Source organism: Schistocerca serialis, chromosome 2, assembly GCF_023864345.2.
Source record: "Schistocerca serialis cubense isolate TAMUIC-IGC-003099 chromosome 2, iqSchSeri2.2, whole genome shotgun sequence".
In the NCBI taxonomy this organism is placed as follows: domain Eukaryota; kingdom Metazoa; phylum Arthropoda; class Insecta; order Orthoptera; family Acrididae; genus Schistocerca; species Schistocerca serialis.
Genome location: NC_064639.1, coordinates 880,167,333 through 880,181,034, shown reverse-complemented (window position 1 = coordinate 880,181,034; position 13,702 = coordinate 880,167,333).

Below are 13,702 nucleotides of genomic sequence, written 5' to 3'. Positions count from 1 at the left end.
GCACACTTTCTTGATTTCTATCGAACTCTTCTGAGTAATTCTGAATAGCTTGGAGGCTGCTTATCTCACTGATTTTATAGCCCTCCACATTTAAATCGGGGCCTGCAATAGTTGCATTGTTTGATTCAAGCCCCTTCATCAGCTGGGGCACATCATTTAAGTGCACGCTTGGAGGCACATCGCCCACAGCTACGATTGCACTATGGCGCACACTTTTTTGATTTCTATCGAACTCTTCTGAGTAATTCTGAATAGCATGGAGACTGCTTATCTCACTGATTTTATAGCCCTCCTCTTTTAAAATCGGGGCTTGCAATAGTTGCATTATTTGATTCAAACTCCTTCATCAGCTGGGGCACATCATTTAATTGCACGCTTGGAGGCACATCGCCCACAGCTAAGAGTGCACTATGGTGCACACTTTTTTGATTTCTATCGAACTCTTCTGAGTAATTCTGAATAGCATGGAGGCTGCTTATCTCACTGATTTTATAGCCCTCCTCATTTAAATCGGGGCTTGCAATAGTTGCATTATATGATTCAAGCTCCTTCATCAGCTGGGGCACATCATTTAAGTGCACGCTTGGAATCACATCGCCCACAGCTAAGAGTGCACTATGGCGCACACTTTTTTGATTTCTATCGAACTCTTCTGAGTAATTCGGAATAGCATTGGGGCTGCTTATCTCACTGATTTTATAGCCCTCCTCATTTAAATCGGGGCTTGCAATAGTTGCATTATTTGATTCAAGCTCCTTCATCAGCTGGGGCACATCACTTAAGTGCACGCTTGGAGGCACATCGCCCACAGCTAAGATTGCACTATGGCGCACACTATTTTGATTTCTATCGAACTCTTCTGAGTAATTCTGAATAGCATGGAGGCTGCTTATCTCACTGATTTTATAGCCCTCCTCATTTAAATCGGGGCTTGCAATAGTTGCATTATTTGATTCAAGCTCCTTCATCAGCTGGGGCACATCATTTAAGTGCACGCTTGGAGGCACATCGCCCACAGCTGCGATTGAACTATGGCGCACACTTTTTTGATTTCTATCGAACTCTTCTGAGTAATTCTGAATAGCATGGGGGCTGCTTATCTCACTGATTTTATAGCCCTCCTCATTTAAATCGGGGCTTGCAATAGTTGCATTATTTGATTCAAGCTCCTTCATCAGCTGGGGCACATCAGTTAAGTGCACGCTTGGAGGCACATCGCCCACAGCTAAGAGTGCATTATGGCGCACACTTTCTTGATTTCTATCGAACTCTTCTGAGTAATTCTGAATAGCATGGAGGCTGCTTATCTCACTGATTTTATAGCCCTCCACATTTAAATCGGGGCTTGCAATAGTTGCATTGTTTGATTCAAGCTCCTTCATCAGCTGGGGCACATCATTTAAGTGCACGCTTGGAGGCACATCGCCCACAGCTACGATTGCACTATGGCGCACACTTTTTTGATTTCTATCGAACTCTTCTGAGTAATTCATAATGGCATGGGGGCTGCTTATCTCTCTGATTTTATAGCCCTCCTCATTTAAATCGGGGCTTGCAATAGTTGCATTATTTGATTCAAGCTCCTTCATCAGCTGGGGCACATCATTTAAGTGCACGCTTGGAGGCACATCGCCCACAGCTAAGAGTGCACTATGGCGCACACTTTTTTGATTTCTATCGAACTCTTCTGAGTAATTCTGAATAGCATGGAGGCTGCTTATCTCACTGATTTTATAGCCCTCCTCATTTAAGTCGGGGCTTGAAATAGTTGCATTATTTGATTCAAGCTCCTTCATCAGCTGGGGCACATCATTTAAGTGCACACTTGGAGGCACATCGCACACAGCTAAGAGTGCTCTATGGCGCACACTTTTTTGATTTCTATCGAACTCTTCTGAGTAATTCTGAATAGCATGGAGGCTGCTTATCTCACTGATTTCATAGCCCTCCTCATTTAAATCGGGGCTTGCAATAGTTGCATTATTTGATTCAAGCTCCTTCATCAGCTGGGGCACATCATTTAAGTACACGCTTGGAGGCACATCGCCCACAGCTAAGAGTGCACTATGGCGCACACTTTTTTGATTTCTATCGAACTCTTCTGAATAATTCTGAATAGCATGGAGACTGCTTATCTCACTGATTTTATAGCCCTCCTCATTTAAATCGGGATCTGCAATAGTTGCATTGTTTGATTCAAGCTCCTTCATCAGCTGGGGCACATCATTTAAGTGCACGCTTGGAGGCACATCGCCCACAGCTACGATTGCACTATGGCGCACACTTTTTTGATTTCTATCGAACTCTTCTGAGTAATTCTGAATAGCATGGAGACTGCTTATCTCACTGATTTTATAGCCCTCCTCTTTTAAATCGGGGCTTGCAATAGTTGCATTATTTGATTCAAACTCCTTCATCAGCTGGGGCACATCATTTAAGTGCACGCTTGGAGGCACATCGCCCACAGCTAAGATTGCACTATGGCGCACACTATTTTGATTTCTATCGAACTCTTCTGAGTAATTCTGAATAGCATGGAGGCTGCTTATCTCACTGATTTTATAGCCCTCCTCATTTAAATCGGGGCTTGCAATAGTTGCATTATTTGATTCAAGCTCCTTCATCAGCTGGGGCACATCATTTAAGTGCACGCTTGGAGGCACATCGCCCACAGCTGCGATTGAACTATGGCGCACACTTTTTTGATTTCTATCGAACTCTTCTGAGTAATTCTGAATAGCATGGGGGCTGCTTATCTCACTGATTTTATAGCCCTCCTCATTTAAATCGGGGCTTGCAATAGTTGCATTGTTTGATTCAAGCTCCTTCATCAGCTGGGGCACATCATTTAAGTGCACGCTTGGAGGCACATCGCCCACAGCTACGATTGCACTATGGCGCACACTTTTTTGATTTCTATCGAACTCTTCTGAGTAATTCTGAATGGCATGGGGGCTGCTTATCTCTCTGATTTTATAGCCCTCCTCATTTAAATCGGGGCTTGCAATAGTTGCATTATTTGATTCAAGCTCCTTCATCAGCTGGGGCACATCATTTAAGTGCACGCTTGGAGGCACATCGCCCACAGCTAAGAGTGCACTATGGCGCACACTTTTTTGATTTCTATCGAACTCTTCTGAGTAATTCTGAATAGCATGGAGGCTGCTTATCTCACTGATTTTATAGCCCTCCTCATTTAAGTCGGGGCTTGAAATAGTTGCATTATTTGATTCAAGCTCCTTCATCAGCTGGGGCACATCATTTAAGTGCACACTTGGAGGCACATCGCACACAGCTAAGAGTGCTCTATGGCGCACACTTTTTTGATTTCTATCGAACTCTTCTGAGTAATTCTGAATAGCATGGAGGCTGCTTATCTCACTGATTTCATAGCCCTCCTCATTTAAATCGGGGCTTGCAATAGTTGCATTATTTGATTCAAGCTCCTTCATCAGCTGGGGCACATCATTTAAGTACACGCTTGGAGGCACATCGCCCACAGCTAAGAGTGCACTGTGGCGCACACTTTTTTGATTTCTATCGAACTCTTCTGAATAATTCTGAATAGCATGGAGACTGCTTATCTCACTGATTTTATAGCCCTCCTCATTTAAATCGGGGTCTGCAATAGTTGCATTATTTGATTCAAGCTCCTTCATCAGCTGGGGCACATCATTTAAGTGCACGCTTGGAGGCACATCGCCCACAGCTAAGAGCGCACTATGGCGCACACTTTTTTGATTTCTATCGAACTCTTCTGAATAATTCTGAATAGCATGGGGGCTGCTTATCTCACTGATTTTATAGCCCTCCTCATTTAAATTGGGGCTTGCAATAGTTGCATTATTTGATTCAAGCTCCTTCATCAGCTGGGGCACATCATTTAAGTGCACGCTTGGAGGCACATCGCCCACAGCTAAGAGTGCACTATGGCGCACACTTTTTTGATTTCTATCGAACTCTTCTGAGTAATTCTGAATAGCATGGAGGCTGCTTATCTCACTGATTTTATAGCCCTCCTCATTTAAGTCGGGGCTTGAAATAGTTGCATTATTTGATTCAAGCTCCTTCATCAGCTGGGGCACATCATTTAAGTGCACACTTGGAGGCACATCGCACACAGCTAAGAGTGCTCTATGGCGCACACTTTTTTGATTTCTATCGAACTCTTCTGAGTAATTCTGAATAGCATGGAGGCTGCTTATCTCACTGATTTCATAGCCCTCCTCATTTAAATCGGGGCTTGCAATAGTTGCATTATTTGATTCAAGCTCCTTCATCAGCTGGGGCACATCATTTAAGTACACGCTTGGAGGCACATCGCCCACAGCTAAGAGTGCACTGTGGCGCACACTTTTTTGATTTCTATCGAACTCTTCTGAATAATTCTGAATAGCATGGAGACTGCTTATCTCACTGATTTTATAGCCCTCCTCATTTAAATCGGGGTCTGCAATAGTTGCATTATTTGATTCAAGCTCCTTCATCAGCTGGGGCACATCATTTAAGTGCACGCTTGGAGGCACATCGCCCACAGCTAAGAGCGCACTATGGCGCACACTTTTTTGATTTCTATCGAACTCTTCTGAATAATTCTGAATAGCATGGGGGCTGCTTATCTCACTGATTTTATAGCCCTCCTCATTTAAATTGGGGCTTGCAATAGTTGCATTATTTGATTCAAGCTCCTTCATCAGCTGGGGCACATCATTTAAGTGCACGCTTGGAGGCACATCGCCCACAGCTAAGAGTGCACTATGGCGCACACTTTTTTGATTTCTATCGAACTCTTCTGAGTAATTCTGAATAGCATGGGGGCTGCTTATCTCACTGATTTTATAGCCCTCCTCATTTAAATCGGGGCTTGCAATAGTTGCATTATTTGATTCAAGCTCCTTCATCAGCTGGGGCACATCATTTAAGTGCACGCTTGGAGGCACATCGCCCACAGCTAAGATTGCACTATGGCGCACACTTTTTTGATTTCTATCGAACTCTTCAGAGTAATTCTGAATAGCATGGAGACTGCTTATCTCACTGATTTTATAGCCATCCTCATTTAAATCGGGGCTTGCAATAGTTGCACTATTTGATTCAAGCTCCTTCATCAGCTGGGGCACATCATTTAAGTGCACGCTTGGAGGCACATCGCCCACAGCTAAGAGTGCACTATGGCGCACACTTTTTTGATTTCTATCGAACTCTTCTGAGTAATTCTGAATAGCATGGCGGCTGCTTATCTCACTGATTTTATAGCCCTCCTCATTTAAATTGGGGCTTGCAATAGTTGCATTATTTGATTCAAGCTCCTTCATCAGCTGGGGCACATCATTTAAGTGCAAGCTTGGAGGCACATCGCCCACAGCTAAGAGTGCAATATGGCGCACACTTTTTTGATTTCTATCGAACTCTTCTGAGTAACTCTGAATAGCATGGGGGCTGCTTATCTCACTGATTTTATAGCCCTCCTCATTTAAATCGGGGCTTGCAATAGTTGCATTATTTGATTCAAGCTCCTTCATCAGCTGGGGCGCATCATTTATGTTCACGCTTGGAGGCACATCGCCCACAGCTAAGAGTGCACTATGGCGCACACTTTTTTGATTTCTATCGAACTCTTCTGAGTAATTCTGAATAGCATGGAGGCTGCTTATCTCACTGATTTTATAGCCCTCCTCATTTAAGTCGGGGCTTGCAATAGTTGCATTATTTGATTCAAGCTCCTTCATCAGCTGGGGCACATCATTCAAGTGCACGCTTGGAGGCACATCGCCCACAGCTAAGAGTGCACTATGGCGCACACTTTTTTGATTTCTATCGAACTCTTCTGAGTAGTTCTGAATAGCATGGAGGCTGCTTATCTCACTGATTTTATAGCCCTCCTCATTTAAGTCGGGGCTTGCAATACTAGCATTATTTGATTCAAGCTCCTTCATCAGCTGGGGCACATCATTTAGGTGCGCGCTTGGAGGCACATCGCCCACAGCTAAGAGTGCACTATGGCGCACACTTTTTTGATTTCTATCGAACTCTTCTGAGTAATTCTGATTAGCATGGAGGCTGCCTATCTCACTGATTTTATAGCCCTCCTCTTTTAAGTCGGGGCTTGCAATAGTTGCATTATTTGATTCAAGCTCCTTCATCAGCTGGGGCACATCATTTAAGTGCACGCTTGGAGGCACATCGCCCACAGCTATGAGCGCACTACGGCGCACACTTTTTTGATTTCTATCGAACTCTTCTGAGTGCTTCTGAATAGCATGGGGGCTGTTTATCTCACTGATTTTATAGCCCTCCTCATTTAAATCGGGGCTTGCAATCGTTGCATTATTTGATTCAAGCTCCTTCTTCAGCTGGGGCACATCATTTAGGTGCACGCTTGGAGGCACATCGCCCACAGCTAAGAGTGCACTATGCCGCACACTTTTTTGATATCTATCGAACTCTTCTGAGTGCTTCTGAATAGCATGGAGGCCGCTTATCTCACTGATTTTATAGCCTTCCTCATTAGAATCGGGTCTTGCAAACTTTCTGTCATTTGATTCAAGCTCTTTCATCAGCAGGGGCACTTCATTGAAGTGTACTCTTTGAGGTTCATCGCCCACAGCTACGGGCGCACTATTGCGCGCAAAGTCATGTCCAACCAATCTTTCTGAGTGCTTAGCAGTGAATTTGAGGCTGGTTGTCGGATTGATTTTATATATTTCGTCATCTGAATCGGGGATTGGATAGTTTACATCGTATGTTTCGAGCCCCTTCATCTGCTCGGCAACTGTATTTAAGTGCTTGAGTTTAGGCTCATCACCAATAGATCTGAACTCACTTACTTTCGCTGATAGTTCTTTGAGATCTAATATTTGAATCTGTAATGCCTTAGGTTTCTCATCATTGCTCATGGGTGTTGGCTCTCTACAGTGTTTTCCGTCCCTAACGTGGGATGATACACTTATGTTCACGATGTTCAGCACTGGGGCCCCGTTGTTTTCGCTGCATGATGTTACTGCTGCGTTGCGGTCTTCCCCAGACCTCTGTTGGGAGAAAAAACAAGGTATAAGGCTCTGCATGGAAAAATGAGAGTTTGTGTAGCGTTAGTCGATTATTCCTCAATACTATTTTGCGTTTCTTTATTATATGGTTCTGAGACTATTTTTCCATATATTTTTCTACTGTAAGCGGATTTTTGTGTAATTTCTTAGTTATGTCTAATCTCTAACACAATACTGCGCCAGACCCCAACTGTGTTACGATTTGTATAATGAATGTTATGAGTTATGTCCTCATTTCTTTTATTACGTTTCTCTTCGACATTGGCCTGAACTGTGGAGATTGGTTGCAGCATATACCTGAAGTGAATAACTACTCAACTTCCAATAACCGTGATCAACTCAATAGCAGGGCCCCATGATCTACATCTTGTGCATTGTTCCTACTGTATCTGTGCTAGGGCTGGTCTCACATCCTGTGGACATTAAATGACTTATTAATTCGTTGATTCGTCGCATTGAACATAACCTGTCGTCAAAGAGAATCATAGGATATTTGCTGTACACCACTGTACACAATGATGAAGAGACTCACCTATCAGCAACTACTTCTGTAGCATGTATTGTTACATTGTAGTGTTATATTTCCGTTTAGGGACACACTGAAAGAAGTAGTTGCTAATTCCACTTCCTTGAAATTATAGTGCTTATGCAGCAATAATTATAAGTGGTTGCTGATTTTCGGGCACGGTTTGCTTTATAACTCAGATTGGTGCATAATTTCGGAACGTTTTTGTTTTGTGTGTTGGGCTTTGGTTGCTATGGGTTTATTCATCAATTGTCATTTCTTATTTGTACCTGACTGTACTGAGGTTACGCATTGTGATTTTGTCACCAGGAGGTAGTGAGAGGAGTTGTGGACGCCATTAAGCGGAGTGCCAAGTGAAGAAATCGAAATATTTCTCACATATTCTCCTGTTCCAGTTCATTAGAGATGTGACAGCAATGTAGGCAGCCAGAACGATTTGCGTCGTGTGTGGTGACATTTTAGGATGATAGGTATGACATTAGAGACACCCCACGTTCAGGAAGGGATTGATGAAGATGGTTTAAACGCATTAATCCTCAATAACCACATCAGGTTACTCGAGAATTGGGAAATTGAATGAACTGCGGATATTCCACCTTCGTGCGTCATTTGCATCCTGTGTTGAAGATTCAATAATCCGGTGTGTGGGTGTGCATGCTTTAGGCCAAAAGCACAAAACTCAGCGGATGGCCATAACTACATCTCTGCTTCCTCGTCATCAACGAGCTTGTGAACAATACCGAATATTCATATCCTATATTGTTACTGGTAATGACTAACTGCTTACGTAACAGAAAGAAAGGAATGGCTGAGCGAAAGAAATGAGCAACTTCTTCTAGAATGACTGCGAGCATTCACCAAAGGTAATGTTATTCATCTTCTGCAACAGCGACGATGTGGTGTACTATGAATTGCTTCCCGCAGATGTAATCATCATTGTTGACATTTATTGTCTTGCAGACGCATTTCGGGTACAACGACCAGCACGACTTTATGAAGTTTTGCTACTCCTCGGTAACGCACGCCGGCATCCTGCTGGACCGACGAAAAACACTATGCAGAAGTTGGTGTGGGAAGTCGTCACGCACGCAACCTATTCACCTGATCTTACGCCCTGGGATTTTTCACCTCTTCCGCCATCTGTCGAACATCCTACGAGGAACTTCCTTTCCGGATGAAAGTGCGCTTGCCGTTCGGTTTGAGGCGTCACGTCACGGACTTGGCGGCTCCTCCTGCCGGAAGTTCGAGTCCCCCTCTGGCATGGGTGTGTGTGTAGTTCTTAGCATAAGTTACTTTAAGTTAGTTTAACTAGTGTATAAGTCTAGAGACCGATGACCTAAGCAGTTTGGTTCTTTAGGAATTAACACATTTGAACATTTTTTGAAAGAGCTCTCCGAAAATCGCTCGAAGAGTTCTTCACCTCAAAAACACGTGATTTCTGCAGTAGCAAAATCGACAAATTGCTCCAGCGTTGGCAGACTGTTGTAAATGATGAAGGAGAATATATTATGGATGACTAAGGTCTATGTTAAGTCCCAAGGTGCACGCGGACATTCACTGGGGGACAGTTAAAAACTCGACATAGAGTTAAAAGAAAACAGCTGACAATTCATGTGGCACTTACAACACTGGAGTCAAACAAGTTAAAAGTCGGCCACTGTATAAGAAAACACAAAGAGTGAGAGGCACTTCAAAAACAACTGTAAACAACACAGCACACACGAAGAATAAAAACCGCTGATTGGCACCCGCTGAGGGATGGGAAGCCTGAGAGGAGGGAAAAAGATGGGTGGATGGTTTGGTGGGGGGCTGGGGAGGGGGATGAGAGAAAGAGGAAGAAAGGGGGCAGGGGGCGTACCAAGAGGCAAGACTTGGGTGAGGTGGGAGATGAAGAAGGAAGACAAGGCAGGAGGGAGCACAGACACACAGAAGGGGGAAACGTGAAAGGGAGGGGGCATGTAGGGGGTAGGAAACCACTCAGGGAAAGGGGAGGGGAGAGGGAGCCTTGAGGAGTAGGGGGGGGGAGGTGGGATTAGAATTGGTAGGAGGGGTAGATGTCAGAGTGAAGCTCATCATCTGGGAGGGGTAGGTGCTGGGAGTTGCATTGGGAAAGGAGTCGGAGGATGTGGAGATGGAGAGAGGGTGGGACACAACGGTAAAGGTGCGGCAATAGGCTGGGCGTGGAAAGGAAGGTGGACACCTGAGGGTGGACTGGATCGAGTCGGCGGACGAACAGACATTCGATTTGTTTATTCAGCAGGAAAATGTACACGCTATAGTGGAAACCAATTTCCAAGTTTGTTTCTTCGATCAATGTTTGGTGCTGCATCACCAGTAACGTGTTTATAAGTCCAGTCATTTGAGAAAAGCGAATGATGTGACAGAATGATTTTCATTTTTTGAAAAATTCGTTTGTTGAACACCTTGAAGACTTGGAACGCAACGTACTTGCAGCATGATGGAGCCCCTCGACATTATATTGAGGGAACACCTCAACCAGATACTCTAACTGCTGCTAGTGCAATGAATAGGTCACCAAGATCGCCAAACCTTAGCCATCAGTTTTTTTTGTAGGGTTAGATTAAGTCCGATGTGCAGAATCCCGAAGTGAGAAAGGCGAGATGAACTGCTTGGTCTCAGCATGGATGCTACTGCCTCATTAGGGGATTAACAGAGGCACTCAGGCGTTCAATACCACATGTATCAGGTGGAACTTTGAGCCCAGTTCCCGCCCTTGCAAAGAATTATAATGAATTAATATGGATCACGTTCTAGCAAGTACACAATTCTTATTTTCTTTAATACCCTAGATCGCTGCCATAGTCGTTTTACCACAAATGTGGCCATCTCAATGTGCTGTTTTTGTCTTCTAGTTTCTTCTTTTTCTTCTTTTCAGAAAAAGAAAAGAAAAAAGCCCACTCAGGATGCACAACTGCGGTGAAATATGTTTGGGTGTTATAAAAAATTATATACTTTTAAAAAGTATGAGTCATCCTTAATTCATTCCAACTCACGAGTGCAAAAATGCATTGATGTTGATATTGTGATACACAAATGCTTATTGTGAACTGTATGGAAGTTGAAATGTGACGTGTGCAAAAATGTTTAAAGATGAGTGTGCTAAAAGAGGTATTTTTCAATAGGTACTGTGTAAAAGGCATATTGTTGTGTTTGCTGTCATACATTGTAGGACTCATAATGTATTGAATAATACAGAAAATAAATGAAAATGTATGTTAAATGTGTTCTATGTCGGAAACCATTCTGAGTAGGGAAACTGCCCATATGAAGCTTTTTACTTCAAACGATCGTTCCTGTGATATCCTTGAGTATTGATCATTGCTCTTGGAACCACCAGTACGTCTTGAGGCAGCGCAATCAGCCGCATGCAAATTTCCAGACTTCGAGAATAATACTGCCTTGCAGTAGATTTAGCACATAGCTGCAACGTTTATCAAACTTTTTGCCCATAACACCGCCCACAAAACAACGAAAGGAAACTAGTTTGTAGGGGGCTATATTTCAACCTCTATTCGCAGAGCATTTCGCAGACAATGTCCAAATATACCACTGAAAATACTTGCAAAAATGTATGATACTTAACGCGAAATATTTATCACATTATCTCATTAGTAAAGTAATCAGACTGATGACGCTGTTGTATATATAAGTGTGGTCTTAATTTAGAACAATGCACAAACACTTCCAACGAAAAGCTAAGTTTGAGGTTGTGACTGAGGTCTTGTGGTCAGCACAGTGGGTGTGGTAGACATGTGATATTTACATATACAGGAGAATCACGTAAGACGTAACAGCACTTTTATTACTCGAGTGGGTCAAGATAGCCCAACTAAGTTTCCAACAAACGTTGGTACACACTGGTGCATGTACTCGTATGTTCGATCCTTTTAAGTCTTAGACCAGCCAACACTGAAGTGAGTACACTACTGGCCATTAAAATTGCTACACCACGAAGATGACGTGCTACAGACGCGAAATTTACCCGACAGGAAGAAGATGCTGTGATATGCAAATGATTAGCTTTTCAGAGCATTCACACAAGGATGCGCCGGTGGCGACACCCACAACGTGCTAACATGAGGAACGGTTCCAACCGATTTCTCATACTCAAACAGCAGTTGACCGGCGTTTCCTGGTGAAACGTTGTTTTGCCGGCCGGAGTGGCCGTGCGGTTAAAGGCGCTTCAGTCTGGAACCGCGTGACCGCTACGGTCGCAGGTTCGAATGCTGCCTCGGGCATGGATGTGTGTGATGTCCTTAGGTTAGTTAGGTTTAAGTAGTTCTAAGTTCTAGGGGACTGATGACCAAGGAAGTTAAGTCCCATAGTGCTCAGAGCCATTTGAACCATTTTTGAAACGTTGTTGTGATGCCTCGTGTAAGGAGGAGAAATGCGTACCATCACGTTTCCGACTTTGATAAAGGTCTGATTGTGGCCTATCGCGATTGTGGTTTATCGTATCGCGACATTGCTGCTCGCGTTGGTCGAGATCCAATGACTGTTAGCAGAATGTGGAATCGGTGGGTTCTGGAGGGTCATACGGAACGCCGTGCTGGATCCTAACGGCCTCGTATCACTAGTGGTCTAGATGACAGGCATCTTATCCGCATGGCTGTAACGGATCGTGCAGCCACGTCTCGATCCCTGAGTCAACAGTTGCGGACGTTTGCAAGACAACAACCATCTGCGCGAACTATTCGACGACGTTTGCAGCAGAATGGACTATCAGCTCGTAGATCATGGCTCCGGTTACCCTTGACGCTGCATCACAGACAGGAGCGCCTGCGATGGTGTACTCAACGACGAACCTGGGTACACGAATGGCAAAACGTCATTTTTTTCCGATGAATCCAGGTTCTGTTTACAGCATCATGATGGTCGAATCTGTGTTTGGCGGCATCGCGGTGAACGCACATTGGAAGCGTGTATTCGTCATCACTGTACTGGCGTATCACCAGGCGTGATGGTATGGGGTGCCATTGGTTACACGCCTCAGTTACCTCTTGTTCGCATTGACGACACTTTGAACAGTGGACGTTACATTTCCTATGTGTTACGACCCGTGGCTCTACCCTTCATTCGATCCCTGCGAAACCCTACATTTCAGCAGGATAATGCACGACCGCATGTTGCAGGTCCTGTACAGGCGTTTCTGGTTACAGAAAATGTTCGACTGCTGCCCTGGCCAGCACGTTCTTCAGATCTCTCACCAATTGAAAACGTCTGGTCAATGATGGCCGAGCAACTGGCACGTCACAATACGCCAGTCACTACTCTTGATGAACTGTGATATCGTGTTGAAGCTGCATGGGCAGCTGTGCCTGTATACGCCATCTAAGCTCTGTTTGACTCAATGCCCAGGCATATCAAGGCCGTTATTACGGCCAGAGGTGGTTGTTCTGGGTACTGATTTTTTAGGATCTATGCACCCAAATTGCGTGAAAATGTAATCACATGTCAGTTGTAGTATAAAATACTTGTCCAGTGAATACCCGTTTATCATCTGCATTTGTTCTTGGTGTAGCAATTTTATTCGGCAGTAGTGTATGTTATTTCAAAGGAACGATATTCCCTAGAGATATGCCTAAGATCTTGAAAAGACTGGTACAGTGACGAAACGCCTGTTAATGCATCGACGAGAGAGGCATACGCTACTAAAACTAAACATATTTTCTTTTCGACGTGCAGCAGGTTGACTACAACTGGTACTTGCTAACGTCCAGCTTATCGGAAGGAACCAAATAAAATTATTTCTCATATGTGTACACTGCCTGTCAAAATCAGTGAAGCATCGAGAAGGGATGGAGCTAATGAAATGTATGTTCATAAGTCAAGGGAATACGTTACTTCATTTTAGTGATTAAGATAACGAATACAGTTTACAAAGACATTGACACTATGAGCCCACCTGCCAGGTCCCGGTTGTAGCCCCTTGTGGTCTGGTAGCATGCACTGATACGGTTCGGAGAAGGTATCATAAAGCCGTTGTATACCGTCCTGAGGGAAGCTGGTCCACAGCTCTGGAAATATATCTTGGATATCTCGGACACTGGCACTCGGACGGAGCTGATGTGCGTGTTAATCACTCGCATGTTCTATTGGGGTCAGATCT